A 26,696-nucleotide genomic window follows, 5' to 3' on the forward strand; every position below is an offset into this window, starting at 1 on the left:
CTAAACACAATTCCGATCCTGAAAGGAGCCGACGTGACGTCGGTACGCATCCAGCCTACGTTTCACGAACCAGGAAGTACGATTCGAACCGACGTCATCCCGCACGGAAAATATTTACCGGCTGCCAAAAACTGCCGGGAAATCAGGACGACACACGCAAGGAGCAGCTGGACGCGACGAACAGACATGGACCCGAACCTACGTGCCATCCCTGCCCTCCTAGCAGTCCACCTGGCGTACAGGAACCGACGCAGACGCCGCAGAAGGTCAGCACAACAACCAGGGGCAAAGGGGGGGGCAGGGGCAGGACACACAACACCAACACATGGTACCAAATCACACATGGCCTGGACATACCTGACCATCAGGGCCTGGTCACTTCCAGGGGGTGGGGGCGAGGCCAGCAACGCAAGCGTCCGCCACAACGGAAGTGGATGGTCACGCGAACCGGTACGTACCCTACCCAGGCCGCAAGAGCGTGGGTACGGAACGTACCACGCGTCCCCCTACGTCACTCCAACAATAGCGGTACGGCCCGTACCCACGTCAGAAAGGCCTTGGTACAGCTCGTACCAGCATTGCTGGGGTCATGTAGGGGTACGCGTGGTACGACCCGTAGCCACGCCCCCAAGGCCTGTGTACGGTGCGGACCCCACGGCCCCGCAACAATGGTGGGACGCACCGTACCCACCCACCAAAGGCATGGGTACGGCCCGTACCCAGGCACGCAGAGCGTGGGCAGGGGTATGTACGGACCGTACCCCCACCCGTGGAAGTACGGCCCGTACCCCCACCCGTGCATGTACGCCCCGAACCCCCACTCGTGTATGTACGCCCCGAACCCCCACCCGTGTATGTACGCCCCGAACCGCCACCCGTGTATGTACGCACCCAAGCGCCACCCGTGTATGTACGCCCCGAACCCCCACCCCACCCTGGTATGTACGCCCCGAACCCCCAGCCGTGTATGTACGCACCAAACCCCCACCCGTGTATGTACGCACCAAACCACCACACCAGCCGTGTATGTACGCACCAAACCCCCACCCCAGCCGTGTATGTACGCACCAAACCCCCACCCGTGTATGTACGCACCAAACCACCACACCAGCCGTGTATGTACGCACCAAACCCCCACCCCAGCCGTGTATGTACGCACCGAACCACCACCCGTGTATGTACGCACCGAACCCCCACCCCAGCAGAGTATGTACGCCCGAACCCCCACCCGTGTATGTACGGACCGAACCCCCACCCCAGCCGTGTATGTACGCACCAAACCACCACCCGTGTATGTACGCCCCCGAACCCCCCCCAGCCGTGTATGTACGCACCGAACCACCAGCCGTGTATGTACGCACCAAACCCCCACCCGTGTATGTACGCACCTAACACCCACCCCAGCAGAGTATGTACGCACCGAACCACCAGCCGTGTATGTACGCACCAAACTCCCACCCGTGTATGTACGCACCTAACACCCACCCCAGCCGTGTATGTACGCACCGAACCACCACCCGTGTATGTACGGACCGAACCCCCACCCCAGCAGAGTATGTACGCCCCGAACCCCCACCCGTGTATGTACGGACCGAACCCCCACCCCAGCCGTGTATGTACGCACCAAACCACCACCCGTGTATGTACGCCCCCGAACCCCCCCCACCCGTGTATGTACGCCCCCGAACCCCCCCCAGCCGTGTATGTACGCACCGAACCACCACCCGTGTATGTACGGACCGAACCCCCACCCCAGCAGAGTATGTACGCCCCGAACCCCCACCCGTGTATGTACGGACCGAACCCCCACCCCAGCCGTGTATGTACGCACCAAACCACCACCCGTGTATGTACGCCCCCGAACCCCCCCCAGCCGTGTATGTACGCACCGAACCACCAGCCGTGTATGTACGCACCAAACCCCCACCCGTGTATGTACGCACCTAACACCCACCCCAGCAGAGTATGTACGCACCGAACCACCAGCCGTGTATGTACGCACCAAACTCCCACCCGTGTATGTACGCACCTAACACCCACCCCAGCCGTGTATGTACGCACCGAACCACCACCCGTGTATGTACGGACCGAACCCCCACCCCAGCAGAGTATGTACGCCCCGAACCCCCACCCGTGTATGTACGCACCAAACCCCCACCCGTGTATGTACGCACCAAACCACCACACCAGCCGTGTATGTACGCACCAAACCCCCACCCCAGCCGTGTATGTACGCACCAAACCCCCACCCGTGTATGTACGCACCAAACCACCACACCAGCCGTGTATGTACGCACCAAACTCCCACCCGTGTATGTACGCACCTAACACCCACCCCAGCCGTGTATGTACGCACCGAACCACCACCCGTGTATGTACGGACCGAACCCCCACCCCAGCAGAGTATGTACGCCCCGAACCCCCACCCGTGTATGTACGGACCGAACCCCCACCCGTGTATGTACGCACCCAACCCCCACCCGTGCATGTACGCACCGAACCTGCTATAAGAATGGGGTGTGCAAAACACCCCCAGCAGTGCCCAGACACAGGAGGGGTGGGTGCAGGGTCCTCCCAGCAGTGCCCAGACACAGGAGGGGTGTGTGCCTATCACTCCCAGCAGTGCCCAGACACAGGAGGGGTGTGTACCTATCACTCCCAGCAGTGCCCAGACATCGGACAATATACCCCATCAACAAGTTCAGTGACCTACAAGGGTGATACCCCAGATGCAGGCGGAGCCATCGCTGAGCCAGCATGGCTATATTGAAAGGCAACCCTCACACATCCAGGAAATGTAGACACAGCACAGCACAGCATTTGGGAGACACCCTGCAGGAAAAATGGCCTGGGCCACAGAGGATGGAACACACCTTGGGACAATGTCACCATACAGTGAGAGCAAACATGACCAAATACCATTTGCAGAGACCTTTGTGATGGCACGCAGATGGCAGGGTACACCCCATGAGCAGCACACTCCAACATTTCACAGACCCCTAACACATTATCACCACCCCAACGCAGGGAGCACCAGCACCAACAGCAAGTCCAGGAAAGCATCAGTGTGCAAAACAAAAAGAAAAGGCTTTATTCAGCAGGAAAATATATCAGAGAAAATGTCCACTATGTACAAGGGCCATGGGCCAGCCCAGCAGCAATGTCCGGGGGGGGGGGTACACATCGGGACGTGTGTCCCCTAGCTTACCTGCACAGTTCACAAGTCTATTTCATCCACAGAAGAGGGGGCATCAGGGGGGAGGGTGGAAACAGGCACCGCAGGGACAGGAGGGGAAAGGGTAGGTGTTGTGGGTGCAGGGAGGGATGAATCTGCCACAGGGGGGGTGCCAGCGCCAAAGGTGGAGGACAGAATGGCGCTGCACACGTCGGCAAGTTCCCCCAGCGACTCCCCCGTACCCAAACCAACCACAGGCCCCAAGGAGGGGGGGGGGGCAAAGGGATGGGTCGCAGCGCCACTGGGGGAGGGTGTGGACAGGGTGGGGGACTCAACTCCCCTGGCCGGGTCCCGCCTCCACCGCTTGCGGGGTGGTGTCATCCTGGGGCTGGGGGGCACACTCGCAGTGGATGATGCTGTCACTGACTGTTGGCCAGGAGAGCTAAGGGGAGTGGATTTGGAGGGAGTGGGTTGTGTGGAATGCGGACTCCCACTGTGGCTGCGTGTTCTACGTTTCTCCCCCGACCCAGTGGGTGTGCCTTCCTCACCCTGTGTGTGCGTGACAGGAGGTGTGCGCTTCGCCTTCCCTGGTGGTGTGGTGCCTGTGTCTGTTGGGGTGCGTGCACGCTGACGTCTGGATGTGCGTGGGACAGGCACGGGAGTGGGAATTGTGGATGGGGCAGGGGTAGGGGGTGTTACGCAGCGCTGCAGGAGATCCAGTGCTGCAGTCAGTGTGGAGTCTATGGACCTCAGCAACTGCCGTTGGTCAGACTGCGCAGCCGACATGCCCTCCATGTATGCCTCCATCTGGGTCAGCACCTGGGTGTGGGCATGGAGGACATTTAGCATCGCAGTCTGACCAACCTGCAACTGCCTCAGGATGTCCACAGACTCCGCACTCACCGCAGCAGTGGTGACAGGGGCAGGGGGTGCGGTGCCTGGCAGGAAGGAGACATGTGGGGACCGAGCACGGAGGGAAGGGCCACGAGCATGTGGGAGGCCGGTGATGGAACCTGAGGTGGCGGGGGGATGTGGAGGGCTGCCATCAGCTGGGGGGGCAGACTCCGCCACCTCTGGGAGCTCAGCCTCGGACCCGTCTGCGTCATAGTCTGTGTTGGCAGTCAACAGGTCCTCCGCCTCACTCCCTTCGGCCTCCGTGCCACTCCATGTGCCAGACAGGACAGCACTGCTGGTACTGGTGCTCAATCTCTCCTCCCGGTCCGTGCTAGTGTCTCCTTCCGTGTCCCCCGGCGATGCTGTGGGCAAGGTGAAGAGACAGGAGAAAATCAGACACCTGTACACTTATGTCACATGAGTCAAATATACATAGGTCACATTGCATAGCCTGAAAAGCAACAGGAGTAACACCTACAAAACAATGTACACATGTAGGCCATGGAAAACACAGTTTTTCTACCCACCATGCCACTGAGACACAATGGAGATCATGACACAACAGCAAATCACTGCACCTGAAATTTTAGAGAGGAGTCAGCCTCTGGGGACAAATGTGCACAGCACCTGCACCACACTGCGTCGTCAAAAAGGGATGAGCATGAATCATATCCATTTACTCTTGCCGCATGCTGCAAAGGCAATACATGAAACCAGGCCACACATGACAGGGTCACTGCACCTTGAGCGTATGTCCAGTCAAACATCACACACAGGCTAAACCCAGCAAGGAGGATGAAGCTTCTGACATGTAGGCCTTGTACGCACAAACCACCCACACCTGAGACAATCTCATTGAGACGGAGGAAGTATGTACACCTCTTACTCTGGGATGGAAACACATGGCCTCCACTAATTCATGACTGTACACACACAGCCCCTGGTGGCCATGTCCACACATCATTGACAGGCAAACATCATCAGATTGTCTCAACAACACACACAGGTAATGCCCACTATGAGTATGCACAAGCAAAATGGGTCCCCCTGTACAGTGGACACATGTAGCAACCTGTAGGTCCTAACAGTTGAGCCCAGGGTACAATGCCACCCTACGCAACCCATGGCAAAGACACAGTGAATGGCCATATTGTTGGATGACGCACATGATACCTAGGAAGAGGTGCCCCAGGGCACAGTAGTGCCCACACTCCTCCATGGTCCAGGATGGACATGACTGCAAATTAAGCAACCGTCCCTGCACTTAGCAGGCCTCCCACTCAGGCACATCATGTCAGAGGGCACACAATTGGACATGCATGCTGGAAGGCTGTACATTTTGGAGACACACCCCTATGTCGTGATTCACAATCAGTGCCAAGTGACATGGACACCACAATGACTGAAATTGGCCATGGCACACGCAAGGTCCCCATACCTGTGGCACATCACCCCCACACATGATGCTGATAGCATAGGGCACCTGCATGAACTGCCTGCCTAAATAACCGTGTGCAAGAGTGGCGACAGACCAGGGAACACATTGCAATCAGGGGAAGGGAGGGAGTGAGAACAGCACTGTGCTACTTTGTGGAGAAGTTGACGCACTGCACAATCAAACCCTGGCAGTGTATCCATGCAACTGCACACTTACATTGGCTGGGGACACACACCTGACACACATGTACCTACCCCCTTCCTGCTGCTGCCTCTCCTGTAGGCGCCTGTCCATATCGGGGAAGACCACCGCCAGCACACGCTTCTGGATGTGGGTCAGACGACGGCGGCCACGGTTCTTACGGCTCTCAGGTGAGTCCCCCAGCAGGAGCCGTGCAATCCTCCTCGTCCAGCACCGGATGTCCTGCCAGCGTTTCCTCACCTGAGACAGGCTCCGCCTCCGACCCTCTGTACCCCTCACGGCACTGACGGCTTCCCTCCAGATCTCCCCCTTGGCAATGGCGCCTACCTGTGAGGATGCAAAAGAGAGAATACATTAATCCACATGAGCAAAGACACAGAGACACACATATAGAACAATCCTCATTATGAACAGGCCATGGTATGCATGCAACTAATTGCACCTTTGTCATAGGGACATTATCCACTGTGGAAGGCCAAATGCACTACGTGCCAGTGGAAGCACACGGGTGGCATGAGGGGTACCACACACTCACTGACCAGGGATCACACTGTGCCTCACAGGCTACACCAGGATTATGTACAGCACCTCACAGCAGTCACCTGCCCCAGCACACTGATGCTACCTCAGCAGAGTACACAGACACACACAGGTACAGGACAATCACATGGCATTGCCAACTGCGGGTACACACCTCACTCTGCCCATGTGCCAGTAGACGGGGGTGTCACAGGTGTGGGGCTGGCTCAGCACGGCATGCACACAGCACTGCTCCCTGCTCACATCCGATGGCCAGGCCATATCCATCCCTCATGCTGCTTGTGTGCAACACTCCCCATATGCACTCACCCACATGACAGGGGACTAACACACACACCAATGTGCAGGGGACGAACACGGCCTTTGGACACTCACAGCACAGGTACACTGAACAAACACACATCCATGGGTACTGACACCTGTCACACTGGGGGGAACACAGGATCACATCAGGACTGTGGAAACAACATCCCCAGGAGGAGTATGCAGGCAGAATGTGGCATGCACCTTGCATTCATTGTCACAGTAGGCACTATGCAAGTGAGGAGTGCACACAGGAAACACAGCATGCTCTGCATGGGTGACATGAGGCCTTCCACACCCTGGGACCCACTCCAAACAACAGTGCATGTCTGTCACACATGGACACAATGCCAGAAGTCACTGTCACACAAAAGGGGCACAGTCTAAGCTAGTGGAGTCTGCACTCACCTGAACCCCTGGTCGACCATACAGGCTCTGGAACTGTGGGAGGATCACATCTATCAGGGCAAGGTTCTCCTCCTGGGTGAATGGCTGTGACCTCTCCACAGTCCTGGACATGGTGCCAGAGGAATCACTATCAGCAGCAGTGGTCATGGATGAATGGATGTGCAGGCAAGTGCTCTCTCATGGGACCTGGCTGCCTTATATATGCCTGGCTGGCCTGTTCATGTATAGGAGTACAGATTGATTGGTCAGTCACATTAGCATCCTACGTTTCATCCAATCCCTTCAAACCTACCCCAGTGTGTGGCTTTGCATGGTTTCAGTTTTGATAATGATGTCAAGTCAACATCCACATTGCAACAATGTAGATGCTTTCAAACTGACTTCTGCTGTGCACCTGGTGCTCAAATTCAAAAATTTAACTCAGTCTCCATGGCAACCATCAGGCATTTAGGCCCTTATACTTGTCCCTCATGTGTCCCCTATGTGTTTTCATACATTTACACACAGGTACGGTGCGTTCCACGCCCTAGGCACCCCACAAGCAGTGATACCGACCGTACATGCGCTTGTACGGTCCGGATCACAATATGGGCGCTGGCGTATGCGTACGCCACAGTAGTACGGACTGTACACGCGCTTGTGCGGTCCGGATCACAATATGGGCGCTGGCGTATGCGTACGCCACAGTAGTACGGACTGTACACGCGCTTGTGCGGTCCGGATCACAATAAGGGCGCTGGCGTATGCGTACGCCACAGTAGTACGGACTGTACACGCGCTTGTACGGTCCGTACTACTGTGGCGTACGCATACGCCAGCGCCCATATTGTGATCCGGACCGTACAAGCGCATGTACAGTCCGTACTACTGTGGCGTACGCATACGCCAGCGGCAATATTGGCCCAGGGACCCTATACACGCGCTCCGAGCGTATGTACGGTGCGTATAACAACTGTCAGTGGTGACAGGCGGCACACAGACAGGAATGGAGCGGACAGGTATTGCCAAGGGTGGACACAAATGCATTGTCTGTGCAATACCACCTGTGTGTGACACAGGTGTGTCAGGATGTGATGTGGCACTTTACCCCTGAGGTGTGGGCAAAGCACATGTACGATGAGCTGTGTACACATGTCGTGTGTGATGGTGCGCATTGTACCACACATCCCCTGCACTCCTTTGACATGTGTGCATGTCGTACACACTAGTGGAGCCATGAGTCACTTGCATGTCCCAGTCACGGACACCCGCACCTGTCCCCTGATGCCAGGTACACGGAATATTACATATGACACGTGTATGGCTGCGTTGCATGCTGCAACCATGTCATGTGTGTGGCATGTCTTTCCATGATTTTGCTGTAGGTGTGTGGTTCAATGCGTCAGCAGTTGCTGCTGCCAACATGTGTCTGTGTGTCGATGGGCATGGCACACTGTTCCGCACACCAGCCCACATATGTGATTTGCCATGAGGTGTGTATGTATCCAACTACACGGAGTATCAACACAAGTACATATCCACATGCTCCCTATGTATGTTCTGTCTCGACATGTACTCCTCAAAGGCAATGTGTGTGGCCTGTCCTATTCCTATGACATGTGACCAGTGCATATCGCATCCAACTACCTGTCTGTACCATACGCATACTACTTCTGCACATGTGTGGATGTCTGTGAATCCTGTGATGCGTGTGCATGTTCACTTACACTGGCCCACAGCTAGTCTCATGCCATGTCATCGTGATCTTGCCCCCCTCCGTTAGTGGCTGTCCCTTGGTAGGAGTGTAACCTGACTGGCGTACGTGTCCAGGAACTGGGGCACAGACCTGACTCACAACGTGGCATATGTGTATTGGCTGTGTAACATGTGCTCAGTGCATTGACGATGTTGTTGTACAGTGCTCACTCTTAGGTGTTCCTTCCATTTCACTGCAGGGCTCCGCCTCTCCCTCGACGTATGCCAGACATTGCTGCCCTGCATGAACGGGACTGTATACGCCGCTACAGATTCAGCCAACGGTTGATTGATGAGTTGACTGGCCGGCTGGAAGCACAACTCCTCCCGCGCCACAGGTATCCAAGTGCACTGACACCCAAGTTGAAGGTGATGGCAGCCCTACATTTCCTTGCCACGGGTACGTTCCAACATACCATTGCTGATGTCGGGGGCATGTCCCAGACGATGTTCAGCCGTGTTCTGCATGATTTCTTAGAGGCCATGTTGGTTCACCTGGATGAGTACATTAAATTCCCAAATCGTGAGCAGTTGACAGATGTCAAGCGTGAGTTCTATGCCCTGGGAGGGATGCCCCATGTCATTGGGTCCATAGATGGGACACATGTTGCGTTGGTACCACCACAGGCACAGGAGGTGGTGTATAGGAATCGCAAACATTATCACTCCATTAATGCCCTTGTGGTGTGTCTGTCCAACATGGTGATTTCACATGTCTGTGTTCGCTTTCCAGGATCAGCACACGATGCCTTCATCATGAGGCGTAGCAGGGTGCCAGAAATGATGCTGCAGCTGCGGAACGAGCGAGCATGTATTGTTGGTGGGTAGACTCTGGCAGTTCAGTGTTTGGCGTCATCTTCCAATCTCACTGCCTGTGCTGACACACTTCTGTCCATGATGTTTCCTTGTAGGGGACGCTGGCTATCCCAACATGCCATGGCTGATGACGCCTGTCCGCAACCCCAGCACGGCTGCCGAGCACCGCTACAACAACGCACATGGGCGGACCAGGAGAGTCATTGAGAGGACGTTTGGACTTCTGAAGAGCCGATTCCGGTGCCTCCACAAGACCGGCGGAGCACTCCCATATGCCCCGGTGAAGGTGTGCAAGATCATCATCGTCTGCTGCATGCTGCACAACATGGCAGTGGAGGAAGCTGTTCCACTCATACTGGATCAAGATGACCAGGACCATCCACCCGTGGAGGATGAAGGGCTTGGTGACGGGGCAAGTGATGTGGAGGAGGAGGAGGCTGTGGAGGACATGCGGAGTCGGCTCATACGCAACTTCTTTGCTTAGTGGTGAGTTCCAGTGTCTGAGTGTGCACGCATTGGGCCGTGTGTGGCATGTGTTGCAATGTGTGTGTCCATCTGCATGTCTGCCAAGTGAGTCAGTGGTGTGTATTGAAGTGTCACTCAAGTGATGGCGCAATGGAAGGATGTTGTCTGAGGGTCATCATTGTCACCTGTCATGTTAACAACATGATACGTGTTAAGTACATGCTTGCGGATGTGCTCCTTTGTGCTGAATCCTTGTGTGTCTCTCTTCCACAGGTCCATGTGCATGCTGTCTGCTGGTGGCATTGTTGTGCTCCTGCTACTCCTCATGAACACAGCGACATGTGCTGATTCAGCGTCACATGCACGGGCAAGTGTTGAAATCTCCTCAGGGTAAGGGATGCCTCACGTCGTTTTGGGTGTGTGAATTGTTTGTAGTCTGTGTGCACTTCTCCGGTTCATGTGTGTTCCATTTGCATACATGGTGATCCTACATGGGGAACATGACATGGGGCAGGCTTCACCTGGAGCCATGCTCAGACTTGGTGACTGTCATGTGGCAGGGGATTGGGGATTGTGATGAGGCCATCATTGTGTGTAACACTGGCCTCGGAAACATACAGGTTGCACCGGGTTGACATGGTGTGTGATTGCCCCATCAGGGCCTCAATGGTGTATAGCGGCCTCTCCGTGGCAGCAGGGGGTGTTTAGCTGTTATCCGTCACTTGTGTGCCAGGTCAATGGGATGCCAGCATCTGTGTTGCAATGGGGGGTGCCAGTGTTGCTCCCACATGTACATCCACATGACCTGTGTATGTGTTGACAGAGTATCATTGTCATTCCAACACACATGACTAATACATTTGTCCCTCTGTCTCCAAGGTGCCTCTTCCCTGTCAATGGTGCCCTGTTGCCACTGTGCGTGCCGCAGGTCTGGCATAGTTTTCATAGGTGGTGCATATGTGTCTATGTGTAGAGTGACAAGATGCTAGGGGTTTGTCAGGGAGTGGGAACTGTATTATGCACAAGATGCACAGTTCCATCCACCTCAAGGCAAGAGAGACCATCCCCCAGGGCAACTACAACATCCGTGTCGAATCCTACCCTGCAGTCTACGGACATGTGCCTCACGACTCCCATGGTACTTGTCCATATCCGGAGTGCATCTGCACAGCTCTGCTACTGCGTCGGGCAACCAGGCCACATCAACGTCCTAACGGGATGGGGGGAATGTTTCACAGCCAGCTGCAGGATGACCTTCTAGATCCACGCCCACACTCATGATGCAGCCCACAACCCCAACACAACCATGTGGCACAGTGATCCTAAACTGCATTCTGGCATCTCCATGCATCCAACCTTGGCCTAGCCACCATTCTCAACATCCGCCTGACGCAAGCATGCTGCACACTGTAGGGACACATGTCTAGACATACCTGGGAGCGGCAAGCCAGGTCACTCAACATGATCCCTGACCTCTGCGCATGACTGTTGCTCCCCTGAATGTGTCTGTAGCCACAGTTGTGCGGGAACCACTCAGCTGGTTGGGCCCAGCACAGGTGAGTTTGGTACTCCATGTCTGTATCAGATGAGACATTGGGACCCATGTGTGTCCTGGGCAAGACTGCGACCCCACGGTTTGGATGGTTGGAGTTAATTCTGAGATCAGGCATGCTTTGACTGTACGACACACACATGTATTGTAATAATGTAGAATCACGGCATCATCTTGTAAGTGTGATTAATTTATTTGTGGTGGGGTACGGGTTTGTGGGGATGACAAGAGGTGCACAGCGGGAGTGTAGAATCCAAAGTTCACTGGGGGAGTTGGTATCCTTGTCGTAGCAAAATGTCAGAGTCCATGCCACAGTCTTCGTCAACATAGGTCAGACAGTGACCAGCAAGTCCATGTGGCAGAGAATGTCATGTGCTGCTATTGGGCCAGAGGGCCAGGTGCCAGGCCAGGTGACCTGGGAGATGGTGATGTTCTGCTGACTCTCACAGTCTTTTTCGTGGACGACCCACCTTCCTGCGGGGACCCTCGGAAGCAGTCCGTGACGATGTCTGTGACGCTCCGTCGGATGAATCCTCCTCCTCCTGATCCCTCCCTGTGTCTGGTAATGGCCTTCGCCTGGTGCCACAGGGAGGGTTGCCCATGTTGTCGGCAATCCGACGGAGTACACCGGTCATTTGGGTTTGCACCGCCACGAGCTCAGCCTGTCTATCCTCCATCCTTCCTTGGTGTTGCAGTTGACAGGCATGTTGCTGGGACTGCAGGGTCTTCATCTCCTGGAGGGTCCCCTTGATGTCATTGAGGGTGGACGCAATCTGGTCCATGCCCCTGGTGTCACGCCGGTATGTATCCAGGATGTTGCTGACCTGGGACACTACCGGGTCCTGAGCTGCCTGGTCAGGTTCGCGCCTCCGCCGTCCTCCACTCCCGCCACCCCTGCCCACGTGCACCTGGCCTGCCGTTGTGGGTGCATCGGGTCTCCGGGACCCCTGAGGGATGGCATCTGCGTTGCCGCCTGCCTCCTCCTGGGTGCCCGGAGGACCGTGTCCCTCCTGGGCAGACTGGCTGGGTGGTCGTGTGCGGGCAGGGCTCCTGGACGTCTCCTGGGATGTGGCAGGAATGGGGGTGGTGGTTGGCACAGTTGTACCTGACGCAGGTGCTGCAGGTGGTTGGACACCAGAGGGGCCAGGTTGGTCTGGGTCATCCACGGAGTGGTGAGAGTCATCGCTGGCGGTGGGGTCATCATCCCGCGGAGCCTGGTCCTGTGTGACTTCCCCCCCAGTGTTGGGGGGTGTTCGTCGACGTTGACCTGTGTGTGAGAGAGACAATGTTAACAGTGTCACATGTGGCATCCATGTTGCATGCATTTCTGATTTGGCACTCTTCCTCTGGGTAGTTGGATCTGTCCTGCATTCCTCTCACAGTGCACTTGTGCATGGCTATGTCCCTTGGCCACAGCTGTCAGGGCTTTACGCATGTGTGAGACACAATCTTAGTTGATGCATCTATTTGGGTACACAGTCAGCAGTGTGGTGTGCGGGCGTAGCGAGCCATGCAGAGGCGCCTTACGTGTTGCACTGTACGTGGCCAAATGGTGTTTTGGCAAGGCAATTTGATGTTGCAGGTAGGGGACTGAAGCATTTGTGACAGGGTTCTTACCGACACGGTGGGTGGGTATACTGGGTGTGTGGTTAGGTCTGTGCCTGCAGCACGGATGGACTCGTGCACAGATTGACACATGGACCGGTCTTCATCTACGGAAGGGGGGGTTGAGGCACTGCCAGACCTGGTCTGCATGCACACAGTCCACCGGCTGACGAGTGGACATGGCCACACCACCCAAGGGTGATTTAGTCTCCCTGTGTCTCCCTTCCTCCCTCCCTCTGTCACCCTCCTCCCTCCCTCTGTCGGTCTCCCTCTGTCACCCTACTCCCTCCCTCTGTCTGTCTCCCTGTGTCCCCCCTCTGTCTCCTTCCCTCTCATTCCCCCTCTCCCTCCCTCTCTTTGTCACTCTCTGTCACCTCAGGCCAGCTTCCTGGGCACACACAGTTAGCCGGTCTTTGAATGGCCATTGGCTTGTTCATGTGAGTTAGTCCCTGTTCTCCGGGCACCCATTGGGCAGTGTGTCTGAGTGTAGGCTGCTGCTGTGGCGGTGTGTGCTGAGACTCTATCAGAGCGATGCATCTTCATTGTCTGCTGTTATGTGCAAATTGTGCCTTCAGACCCATGGCATCCTGCATGGCAGCCATCATTTGCAGGCAAGACAGTACTGTGTGGGTACACACAGTTTGTATGGCTGTGCCCTGGGCCATATGGGCTGAGGGCATTGTTGTGTGCTTGTGAGTTGCTCAATGTTAGTTTTGCTGCCCCCACTCCCAGCATCGACCACATCCTGTGTTGTGTTGGTGTTTTGTGTGGCCTGTGACTTGGCATGGCCCTGATTGATGCATGGGGCATGGAGGCGCCAGTGGCATGTGTGTGTTTGTGGAGTGTTGTTGTGTCCGGTGGTGGCTTGGGGGGGGGTGGCATGCATGATTGATTGTGTATGGCATCCCCCCCATGTGAGGTGAGTTGTTTGTGTACTCACCAGGGTCTGGGAGTCCTGGCAGTCCGTGTAGTCCCTCCACCGCCAGCGTGGACATCACCTTCTCCTCCCAGGGATGGTATTGTACCGGTCTGGGGGGCGGCCCTCCTCCAGTGATGTTCCCCTGGTTGTGATTGTCAGTCATCTTCCTCTTGACCGTCCTCCGCAGATCGTACCACCTGGATTGGCACTCGTGCCTGGTCCTTCTGGTTGTCCCAACAGCATTCACAGAATCGACGATCCTCTGCCACATGGCGGTTTTTTCGGATATTCTGGTCTGTCTGACCAATGTCCCAAAGAGCTGTGGCTCGACTCTGAGGATTTCGTCGACAAGGATCTCCAGCTCCTCCTTTGTGAACTTTGGATTCTTGGTGGTGGACATGGCGTGGGGTGTGGTTGTGGGGGTGTGGGTGTGGATGGCTGTGGGTGTGTGGGTGTGGTAGTGGAGGTGTGTGTGTGAATGTGATGAGGGGGTGTTTGTGTAGGTGGTTGTGTGAAGGTATGCAAGTGTGAGGTTCAAGTATGGTGGTGTGGGTCGTCTGTGGGCTCTGGCAGCAGTGGGTCTGTTGCAAAGGCTCATGGTTTGTGTGTGTGGTCCATTTTTATTGGTCCATTTGTGGGTGTGGCTGTGTTTGAAATTTGTGTGGGTGTGTTATGAGGAGTGATTGAGTTTTGGGCCTCTGTTTGGCAGTTTGGCAGTTGCAGGTGAGTGTATGTGATGTTTGTGGGGTTGTTGGGCCTGTTTGGTGGTGTGGGGAAACTCTACTTGACTCTCCTTGTGTAAATATGGTTTGTCCGGGTTCAGTACGTGTTTTTTTGGCGTCAGTACGGTCCGTACATGCACTGGTGGGGGTGCGGTCCGTACATTCCCTGGTGGGGTGGTGGTTCGGTGCGTACATACACGGCTGGGGTGGGTGTTTGGTGCGTACATACACGGGTGGTGGTTCGGTGCGTACATACACGGCTGGGGGGGGTTCGGGGGCGTACATACACGGCTGGTGGTTAGGTGCGTACATACACGGCTGGGGTGGGGGTTTGGTGCGTACATACACGGCTGGGGTGGGGGTTTGGTGCGTACATACACGGCTGGGGTGGGTGTTTGGTGCGTACATACACGGGTGGTGGTTCGGTGCGTACATACACGGCTGGGGGGGGTTCGGGGGCGTACATACACGGGTGGGGGGGGTTCGGGGGCGTACATACACGGGTGGTGGTTTGGTGCGTACATACACGGCTGGGGTGGGGGTTCGGTCCGTACATACACGGGTGGGGGTTCGGGGCGTACATACTCTGCTGGGGTGGGGGTTCGGTCCGTACATACACGGGTGGTGGTTCGGTGCGTACATACACGGCTGGGGTGGGTGTTAGGTGCGTACATACACGGGTGGGAGTTTGGTGCGTACATACACGGCTGGTGGTTCGGTGCGTACATACTCTGCTGGGGTGGGTGTTAGGTGCGTACATACACGGGTGGGGGTTTGGTGCGTACATACACGGCTGGTGGTTCGGTGCGTACATACACGGCTGGGGGGGGTTCGGGGGCGTACATACACGGGTGGTGGTTTGGTGCGTACATACACGGCTGGGGTGGGGGTTCGGTCCGTACATACACGGGTGGTGGTTCGGTGCGTACATACACGGCTGGGGGGGGTTCGGGGGCGTACATACACGGCTGGTGGTTAGGTGCGTACATACACGGCTGGGGTGGGGGTTTGGTGCGTACATACACGGCTGGGGTGGGGGTTTGGTGCGTACATACACGGCTGGGGTGGGTGTTTGGTGCGTACATACACGGGTGGTGGTTCGGTGCGTACATACACGGCTGGGGGGGGTTCGGGGGCGTACATACACGGGTGGTGGTTCGGTGCGTACATACACGGCTGGGGTGGGGGTTTGGTGCGTACATACACGGCTGGTGGTTCGGTGCGTACATACACGGCTGGGGGGGGTTCGGGGGCGTACATACACGGCTGGTGGTTAGGTGCGTACATACACGGCTGGGGGGGGGGTTCGGGGGCGTACATACACGGCTGGTGGTTAGGTGCGTACATACACGGCTGGGGTGGGGGTTTGGTGCGTACATACACGGCTGGGGTGGGGGTTTGGTGCGTACATACACGGCTGGGGTGGGTGTTTGGTGCGTACATACACGGGTGGTGGTTCGGTGCGTACATACACGGCTGGGGGGGGGTTCGGGGGCGTACATACACGGGTGGGTGTTTGGTGCGTACATACACGGCTGGTGGTTCGGTGCGTACATACACGGCTGGGGGGGGTTCGGGGGCGTACATACACGGGTGGTGGTTCGGTGCGTACATACACGGCTGGGGGGGGTTCGGGGGCGTACATACACGGCTGGTGGTTCGGTGCGTACATACACGGCTGGGGGGGGTTCGGGGGCGTACATACACGGGTGGGTGTTTGGTGCGTACATACACGGCTGGTGGTTCGGTGCGTACATACACGGCTGGGGGGGGGTTCGGGGGCGTACATACACGGCTGGTGGTTCGGTGCGTACATACACGGCTGGGGGGGGTTTGGTGCGTACATACACGGCTGGTGGTTCGGTGCGTACATACACGGCTGGGGGGGGTTCGGGGGCGTACATACACGGCTGGTGGTTCGGTGCGTACATACACGGCTGGGGGGGGGTTCGGGGGCGTACATACACGGGTGGGTGTTTGGTGCGTACATACACGGCTGGTGGTTCGGTGCGTACATACACGGCTGGGGGGGGGTTCGGGGGCGTACATACACGGCTGGTGGTTCGGTGCGTACATACACGGCTGGGGGGGGTTTGGTGCGTACATACACGGCTGGTGGTTCGGTGCGTACATACACGGCTGGGGGGGGTTCGGGGGCGTACATACACGGCTGGTGGTTCGGTGCGTACATACACGGCTGGGGGGGGGTTCGGGGGCGTACATACACGGGTGGGTGTTTGGTGCGTACATACACGGGTGGGGGTTCGGGGCGTACATACTCTGCTGGGGTGGGGGTTCGGTCCGTACATACACGGGTGGGGGTTCGGGGCGTACATACGCGGGCGGGGGGTGGTGGGGTGTTCGGCGCGTATGCGGGCACATGTCTCCATGGTTGCTATGGGAGTTCGGTTCGGACGGTGTTTTTTGCGTACGGTTGTGAAATGGGGAGGACGGGAGGGATCGTACTTGCGCAGTCGGACTTTATTTTTCCGCACGGTGGGTTTCTCGCCCGGGGACGTGTCGGTGACTTTTCCCGACCCGAGGACGTGTGGGGAAATCTTCCCAATGCGATTCGTATGGACTTTTTTCCGTTCGAATCGTACTTGGCAGTTTGTACGCTACTTTGACGATTCGGACGGAAAAAAATCCGGATACGAGTCGGACGGGGAATTTTTTTACCGGATCGGAATTGGCACCATGGTGTTATGTTTTATATTCTAAGTTTGTGCTTCTCCAGACCAAGCACTATACTGCCTACAAGTATGGATGACATGACTCCTATTGTAGTCCTCTGTCTTATGTAACGTTTCCCATACACTGATTTACACACGTTCAATTGGTTACGTAGCGAAGCAAGGGGAGAGGGGGTCGGTCCGCCCCAGGCTCTTACCTGCTGTCTCGGCGTGGCAATCCCCCCAATCCTCAATTGTCCACCATGGGGCAGCAAATGCAGTGACCGCCACGGGTAGCCAAAGGGCTGGCTACTCTACTGGATTGATTTTTTCTGTGTAATATGTGTGATGTAGAAGTCTCGGACACCCTACACTGGTATCAGTGGAGCTATAAAACTAATGTAATGTATCTATGAGAGAGTAGCTATGCAGACTTGAGGGGCACTGTTGATGGGTGGTAGTGAGGGAATCCCTGATGTAGGTGGTCATTGGGGGGCGCCAACAAACACTGTCGCACAGGGCGCCACCAGCGCTAAAGCCGGCACTGACTGGACCCCAACCCTGCCCCGCCCCGCCCTAACCTGGTGCAACTGGAGTACAAAAAATAAAATGATAATAACAGAAGTTATTAGCATTATAATTATTTTTTGTACTGCACTGCCTTAAAGCAGTGGGGCAATGTTCCTCCGCTTTAACCGAGGAGCCGCCACTGGGTCACTCTTAGTGGATTTATGAAAGGAGGATCCACAGTTGAGACACAGATTGGTGATAGAGTTCTGGAAGGTAGCCACCAGGACAGAGAAAGTTCTGCCACCCAGACGGTGTTGCTTGTATTTTGGACTTTTCCATAGCAGAAGGAGCAAGGATTGGCATGCATGGCAGTCTGGCAGTGTCAGAGGGTAGATCTGACAGTGTCTGGGCCTGTTTTGTAGTTTGTTGCCACGGCTTTTACTATTATTTCGCTGATAGCGATACAGCAATACAGCATGTCTTAAGCGCAAAACGTCTCCTATTTTCAAACGCGTGCTGCTCTAAAAGCGCTTTGATTGGCTAATGGGAGCATTTTTATTATGGTGCCCAGGCCTATTTTCTGCCCCAATCCGGAGGTGCGGGGGGGCTACGGATCTTGTAGGAGTGTAAATGTGAATCTGTTTTTTCGCTATAAAGACCGACGTAAGGCCATACAACTAACTACCTGTGAACAGTGCACAGCGCCTCGAAGGAGAAACTGCGCATGATGGACAATAGGCTCGCTTTGAACAAACTGAGCACAGCTTGAATGTCAACATTGCGCTTTTTCAGAGATGTGGACAGTTTTTCAAGCAGTACTCTGCATCATTTTACATTTCATCATCAGAGCTGAGCCTCTGCTGATTAATTTTGCTAACTAAACGTATCTCCTTTTGGCGAGGAATTAAATTGAAGTAATTCGAACCATGTACGAGCTGAGTCGGGTCGGTGCTTTCATGTATCCATTACTGCTCTGTCACACAAAATCAGGGCGCCTGCCACTCTTACTCACGCCGCCAGCTTGGGGCACAATAAATAGGTTTTCTTTCATTCAAGTTCTGCTGCGGCGTATAAAAGAGATCACTGTTGACATGATGTAGGTAGCTGCAATGTGAGATTCGAGACGGGAGGGAGGAAGAGGCACGCGCACGGCAGCCGGTGAGTCACTGCCGAAGTCTTTGGATTAAGAGCGCAGCCTCGGGCACCACAAAAGAGGACAGGCATTATTATCCAATCATGTCGCTGCTTTGACCTCCACCTCATCATTCGCTGCAGTCATAATAAAGATCATGGCACTTCCGGTTATTTCAACGGGAGCAACTTTCAGTGTCAATGATGACCCATTGCTTAATTTGTGAAACAATAAATAAGTGCGAGGGCTCTTGCCAGGAGGCCACTGCAGCTTGCGCCACATATTGCCCCTACCATGCTGCCAATGATAGTAGCAACACAGCTACTTAACCATCACACTCTACAGGTGTGACAATTAAGACTATTCCAGGCTCCCATAGCTATAAGAATGGCGTGGGCGGCAGGTAATAGTCATTTTCAATGTATAATAAATTAACAATTAACTGTTGTTGTGGTCATCTCTAAATTAGCCAGTCAGCGCCACTTTGTGGCAGACTGTCACAGGCACTGGTGTTGACAATTAAGTGTGGCGTATAGCACCGGAAACCACGGGCTGAATTAAGCACTGTGTTGACCACAATCTATGTTCTATGCTTTCCTGGTTGTCTAGATGGGCCACTCGGCTGTTGTTTTCAATCGGAAAGATGTTCAATAGCAAAGTGACTCAGAAAAGTGTCCACAGACACTCAAGTATTGCCTGTTCACTGACCACCAGGCTTCAAGTCTGGCAGGACCGATCCCTCCTTTCATCCCTCTAAAGTGGCTAGAACAAGCAACGTTGCGTTTTGATATAACATTTGGAAAAGCTGCTTAAATAGGCTTGGCCCTATCAAGCAAGAACAATATGGGGTTGGTGTACTTTTCATTCATAAATTGAGATTTACGGTAGACTAGGGCAGGATTGGCCATTTATTCCACTTGGCATTTCCAGGGGCGTAGCTTCAGGGGGGGGTGTATGGGGTGTTACACCCAGGGCCGGCGCTAGGCATGGTCAGTGTGGGCAGCTGCCCAGGGCCTCGCACTCAGTCCACCAGCATGGGGCCCCGCACCGATCGTGTGTCCTGTTGTTTCCCTGTCAATGCAACTGAAAGAAAGGTATCTCCTTGCAATTAGGATCCATGAGAGAGTGGAAGGGGCCCTTCCCTGGCCTCTCAGGGATGGTGTCTGGAGGCCTAGGGGAGGGAGACTCTTCCTCTTGTCCCAATTGTAAGGAGACCCATTCAGAGACACTGTGGGACGCCCATTGTCCAGCATTTTAGCGCCCCCACAGTTTTAACTTTTAGCCCACAAGCAATTTTTACACCTATCGGGTGGAAGGTGTGAGAATTGCTTGTGGGCTAAAAGTTGAGGCTGTGGGGGCGCTAAAATGCTGGACAATGGGCGTCCCACAGTGTCTCTGAATGGTCCAAGGTCACTTATCTAAATTAGAGGGGCCTCGCACATTCCCTTTAGGCCCAGGGCCCTGCAAATCCTAGAACCGTCCCTGGTTACACCCCTAATAAATCTATCATTTAGTACATAGTTGGGTGCAGGAGCTTTCAGTCGGGTATGGTAAGGGGTCTGTCAGGTGTCTGTCGGATTTCACCTGGGATTTTTAAATACACACTCGTACAAAAACCCACATACTCTTCTGTTTTGAAGGTCTTAAAACACAGGTATTTTACAAAACACAGGTATTTTACAAAATACTGTGTTTTAAGCACCCCTCACAATAAGCACTCCTTTCCCTTTCTATTGATCCTTAAGCCCACCTCATGCCCTGCTTCTCATATAATAATTAACATGATATGCCAGCGAGATCGTGGGAAAATATGAAGCTCACACCCCCTAAGTCTACGTAACGCTCCTGGGCATTTCCCAAGGAGACTGGAGCCATTGGACGTCGATTTGAAGGTGATTCGCTGCTGCCTCTGTCTCCAGCAACCCAAGATTTATGGCAGTAGGCGCAGCAGGCAAAAAGAGAAAGAGACGGGAAAGAAGGAGATGGGAAAGAAAGAGACATGAAGGGAGCTGGGCTGGTTTTAACTTTTTTTGCCAAGACTGATTTCTGTAAGGAGTTGGGCGCTCTTACCCCAGCAAACCTCTAAAATTTACTTCCTACAGGTTTTGGATTGTTCATGTACCTCTTTAATTGTTTAAGGTGGCACCAATCCCATCTAATGATGTGGTAAGAATGGAGGTGCAGTCCTTAGCATGGTAAGAGCGAGATGTCAGAGATGCTTTTGTTTGGTCAGGCTAGTGTCCTGGGCTCTCACAGGGAGCCACTTTGGTATCATGAGCTCAGCAACTTGAGTGAAGTAGAGGATGCTTGTATTAGGAGGGCCAGAGAGGGGGGAGCAGTGCTCATGGTACCGGGAGTGTGAGTGCTGCCACCTGACCACTGGAGATACCTTGCAAGGCCTTGGGTGTAGAGAGTAGCACTGAGGCGAGTGAATGCCGAGAGCAGAATCGAGAGGCGCATAGGGCACTGAAGATCCTAGGAAATTGCCTCTTAGTGATAGTAAACTTGTGCTGGTCTTAGTTAAGGTGGCATTGAACCACAAAAGGGGAAGAGCCGGTTCTCCAGCTCTAATTATCGGGGTTAAACCCGGTGGCATAGGAGGAAGCATGGAAAATGGCCCCTTTGACTGCAGTAGTGGTGGTAAATTACAACAATTATCAGGGTTCAGTTTGTTCCTAAGGGCACTGCTTCCACATGCCACTGCACCTCCTGCACTAATGATAGCTACACCCTGGTAAAGCCATTGCATCACCTTTTCAAAGGACACCTGGGCCACAGATAAGCAGACGGCAGGAAGCAGTGATGAATAATTAGGTAGATGGAATGCAGTTTCTTACAACTGCATTCATAAAATCGTCACACTTATCAGTCACAACTCAATACCGGTAGCCTTGAAAGCTTGATGTTAGAGAGAAGTTGGACTGTGGCCCTTTGACCTCGCCTGCACCTCGTGCAAAACCCCAAAATGCACCAAAGGACTTTAGAAGGTTCACATAAATCACCACCAGCCAAACCACAAATTGTTCCCGTCAAATATTGTTTGTCATTTTCAATGGCAGCTTCTGTTCTTGTACTTGCTTCCATTATTTCTTCATTGCTCCCTCCTCCTCTACTTCTTTACCTCTTCCTTCTTTTTTACCTCCCAACTGCCTCACTCACAAATTGTCTAACCCTCTCCCCTCATCCCTCCCACTAACACTCTGAACCCTGAATTTTTTGCCTGCACTCCCCGTTCATAAGCCTATCATTGTATTCGTTTTCGTTACCTGTTTCCTTTCTCCTGTCTTTTTACTCATTCCATAATGTGTACTGAAATGGCACACCTTCCTTTATTACTACACCTTGTAAGTAAATTGGCAGGGTAAATAGGCCAGTACCTTCTCGTCCCGTCCTTCCATCTTCCACTTTCTTTACCACATGCCTGCAAACCCTACTTCCTTCCCACATTTCCTTCTAACATCCCATTGATGCACAGGGAAATGTGTAGACCTTTATAGTTAAAGAATAATGTGGTATAAAAGCATGCAGAAAAATGCAAGATAGTCCCTTTCCAAGCCTTTTTGATCTCCTGCCCTTTAACCCACACTCTTTGCCTGTTTCACTCACTCAGTCCTTCAAACTGTCTAATTCTGCCCAGACTTAAAGATATCTGCAATTGGTACACGAGTCAGAGAAAAGTAAATGCAACAACATGCTTCTCACAGCTTCCTTCTAATCAGTGGCACCAAATAGCGAATGTGCATAATAAAAATGGATAGAAATATATCACATACAGCAGTTTATAACAGAAAGCAATGAATATGATGTAACACCCTAAGTGGCGAAGAGTATGCCCAGACATGGGCTTACTGATCACTGTGCCAATGGAACCAAGATACACCCAATTGAAGAAGGCCAATTAGGTTGAAACCAGTCTTGGGTTGCTTTTATTCCGAGAGAACCTGGTTTGGCAGTTGAGGCTTGGCTGATCCTATTGGAGCAGGACCAAGATTGATTTGCATAAGCCAGTGCCTAATCTAAGGTGGCTTGGTGGGCAAACGAGTTCTGGGTTGAAATGCTACCCCATGGGATTGCCAGTGGTTAGACTTATTGCAAGCATTCCTCCAATCACATATTGTGTGTTTGAGATCGGAAATCCTAATTAATTCTACCAGCAAACATCCAGCCAAACTCCCTGCACTCATTTGCCAAGCACCCAAAGTTCCTCTGGTACCTTCTCCCTCAACTGATCTGCATTCCGCACCAAACTATAACCCTCAACCACAGGAATCAAGACAACTCATCCACGAAGTTAATTTCAGTCAGTCAGTCAAAGCTTTTATTTCGGTAAAATACCATAAAAAGACATAAATAATTGTGTACAATAAAACATGATTAAATAGACATTGCATAGAGTATAATCCATCAAAAGATTAAAATTTTTGTAGTAAAGAATTGCACGGACAATTAAAAACAGAATTTTTCCACATAAGGAGATAATGTTGGAACTGTATCCAAGGCCCAAAGTGTTCTCACTACACCACAAGCTTCTTTAGTAACAGTAATACAATGCTAGGAGCAAGAGAGTTATGTGGCAGATAGCATTTTTTTGGACCTGGTGAACCACATAGAAAGAAGATATTTAGCCATTGCGAACACTATCAATGGGGTGGTGTCGTACTTCAAGATTCTAAACACCTCCTGATAGTCCCTGAGACCCCTAGACTTGCAGAGCTGGATGATCCACTTCTTCCTTGCCTTGGTATATAAAGGGCAGAAAAGAACAACATGCAGCTCTGTTTCACAAATATCAATACATACAGGGCACGTGCTTAAGGGATCAGATGCATTAGACCATCTATATGTAAAAGCCCTCAGTGGTAACGAACCGTGTCTAAACTGAATGTAAAGTTTCTTTGCCAAAGGGGGTTGGATAACATCCAAGAAAACTTCGAACTGGGGACTAATCTTGATGTCCAGAAAGGTGTCAGTAAGCCTTCCCAGAGAGGAGTGCAGTAAAATTTCCTTCCGGTACAATTGTAAGGCCTCATGCAATGATTTCTTAGATAGTGAGCGGCTTGTCTCTTCCGGTGCGGACCATAGGTCCCCCATCCCTATAAAATAACAAAGGTTCTTTACATATGTTAACCAAGGGATTTTTTCCAGTTTTCCCCTTGACAGTATATCACCGAGATCGTATCTATAACTTGCAAGCTCGGGCGTTGACCACAGTCGTCTCCAAAACAGGAGAGGGCGATTCAGGGCAATCTCTTCTATAGGAACTAAACCTAGATCCCATCTCAATGGAATTAAGGGGGTACTCACGGGTAGTTTCAGCAGTCGCCTAATAAAAGAATTCTCAGTTGACGATAAGGAAGCAGGAGTACAATATCCCCAGAGTTCAGCACCGTAAAGCGCACCCCCTCTTGCTTGGGATTTGTAGATTTCCATGGGGGGGGCCCAGAGGTTTAGAAGAAGTGTCATTAAAAACCTTCAGGATACCCCCCACTGATTGCGCTAGCTTCAAATTTGCCTTCGCCATGTGAGACCCCCATTTCATTTTGTCATTGAGGGTCACCCCCAAATAATCAAAGGTAGAAACCCTATCCAGCTCAACATCTCCCATCTTAAGGTGGGGACAGTTGGTTGAAATAGAGCTGAAAACCATAAATTTTGTTTTAGATAGGTTCAGTTCAAGGTCCCTTTTTTTACAGAAGGAGCAGAAGGCCTCTAATGTACGCTGGATGCCCATGTAAGATTTAGACAACAGGAGCGTCTCATCCGCGAACATTAGGGCCGGAATCTTACGCCCCGCTAGGATTGGGGAATCCAAATTTGCAGCGCACAAGAGATGTCCAATCAACCCATTGATAAAAAGGGAGAAGAGAGTGGGGGCCAGGACACAGCCCTGCCTCTCACCCTTTTCGACCGGAAATGGCCCTGAAATTTCCCCACATCTCCCAAATCTCACCCTTGCATAAGTGCCTTCATGCAGACATTTGAATAAATGGCAAAGGTAGGGGGGAGCACCCATCTCTAATAATAAAACCCAAAGTTTTTCCCTTTGGACCATATCAAATGCGGACCGAAGGTCCACAAAAATCAAGTAAAGATTGCCTGCACCCATACTGACTGTCTTCCAATAGATCAACTGTAACCTAAACAATTGATCAATGGTAGAAACCTTTGCTCGAAACCCCGCCTGGAGGGAGGTTAGGATTTGATGGTCCTCCATCCAGGTCTGCAGTCTTGTTAAAAGGACTCGGGCAAACAGCTTCTGTAGGACATCGATCAAACTTATGGGGCGATAATTAGCTGGATCCAAAGGGGAAGATTTTTTATGGATGGGTATAATTTCAGCTCCCAACCAGGTATCCGGGATCTCAAGGCCCTGCAGAATGGCATTAAAGTATACCCGAATATAAGGGGCCCACATTTTTAATTCGCTTCTATACAGATCACCAGGGATCCTATCGAGCCCCGGAGCTTTCCCTACTGATAGGGTGCTAAGGGCCAACTCTATTTCTGGAAGGGAGAAGGATCGACTCGCTGGATCTTCCTGGTGCATTTGATTCATTACAGTGACATTAGGCTGGATTACCGGGTCAAATCCTCCGCTAGGGTTGCTGAGAGAATAAAGGGGTTTAAAATGGGCAAGCCAGACCTCCTCACTGAGATTGGGGATAATAGCAGGGCTGGATGCTGCCGTGCCAGTTCGAACAATGTTCCAAAAAGCCCTTGTGTCACGATCTGCTAATGCTTGCTTCATATTTTGCCACCTTAGATCCTCCCACTCAGATTTTGCCTCCTTAATCAGATTTTTGTAAAAGGCCCTCGCAGCCTGGATACTAGACTGTGTGCCGTTTTTTACCTCTTTAATCAGGGCAGTCTTAGCCAGCCTACAAGAACTATTGTACCAATGCTCAGGCCTTGAAAACCCTTGGCCTTGGGACACTAGAACTGTAGAAAAAGCCAACCAGGCCACCGAGGAGTTCCTTATGAATTTTCTGGAAGTCTAGGAGGTGGTTCTGCCGGATATCCCCATTGGGGCTCAAAAGGTGGGAAACCGCCTCCAGGGAGCGAGTGACACTGCTATATAATGCTGCAAGCTTTGTCTCATCGATCACGACCCTTGCCCACCTAATCCGTCTACCTCCTGCAGCTAGCACCAAGTTCTCACTATTTGATGGTGTTAGGCCCTGTGGGACTCCACTACCACCAATATTATTTACCAGTTCCAATGTCAATAGGTTGTGATCACTATCGACCCTGGGAATAACAGAAAAGGCTGCTAAGTAGCCCCAAAATTCCACATTCACCAGGATGTAGTCGATAGTCGAACAATTCCCGGGTCTATTAAAGGTGAAAGAACCCGGTACATCAGGACAAAGTCTACCATTGCAAGCCCTCAAGGAATGTGCAATGGCAAGCTTGTTGATCTCAAGGGCTAGTGGGAGAAGACGTTTGGCAGGATAGATGGTAGGATCTGGAATTTTATAGTTTTCGTCCTCATCACAAGTAGGAGAGGGAATCCCAAGGAGGGGTTCAAAGTGACAGTTAAAATCCGCACCTATTAATTTATGAGACGCAGGGGGAAGAGAATGTAATACATCATCTAGGGCACCCAGAAT

This window comes from Triturus cristatus, chromosome 3_1 (assembly GCF_964204655.1).
Source record: "Triturus cristatus chromosome 3_1, aTriCri1.1, whole genome shotgun sequence".
Lineage (NCBI taxonomy): Eukaryota > Metazoa > Chordata > Amphibia > Caudata > Salamandridae > Triturus > Triturus cristatus.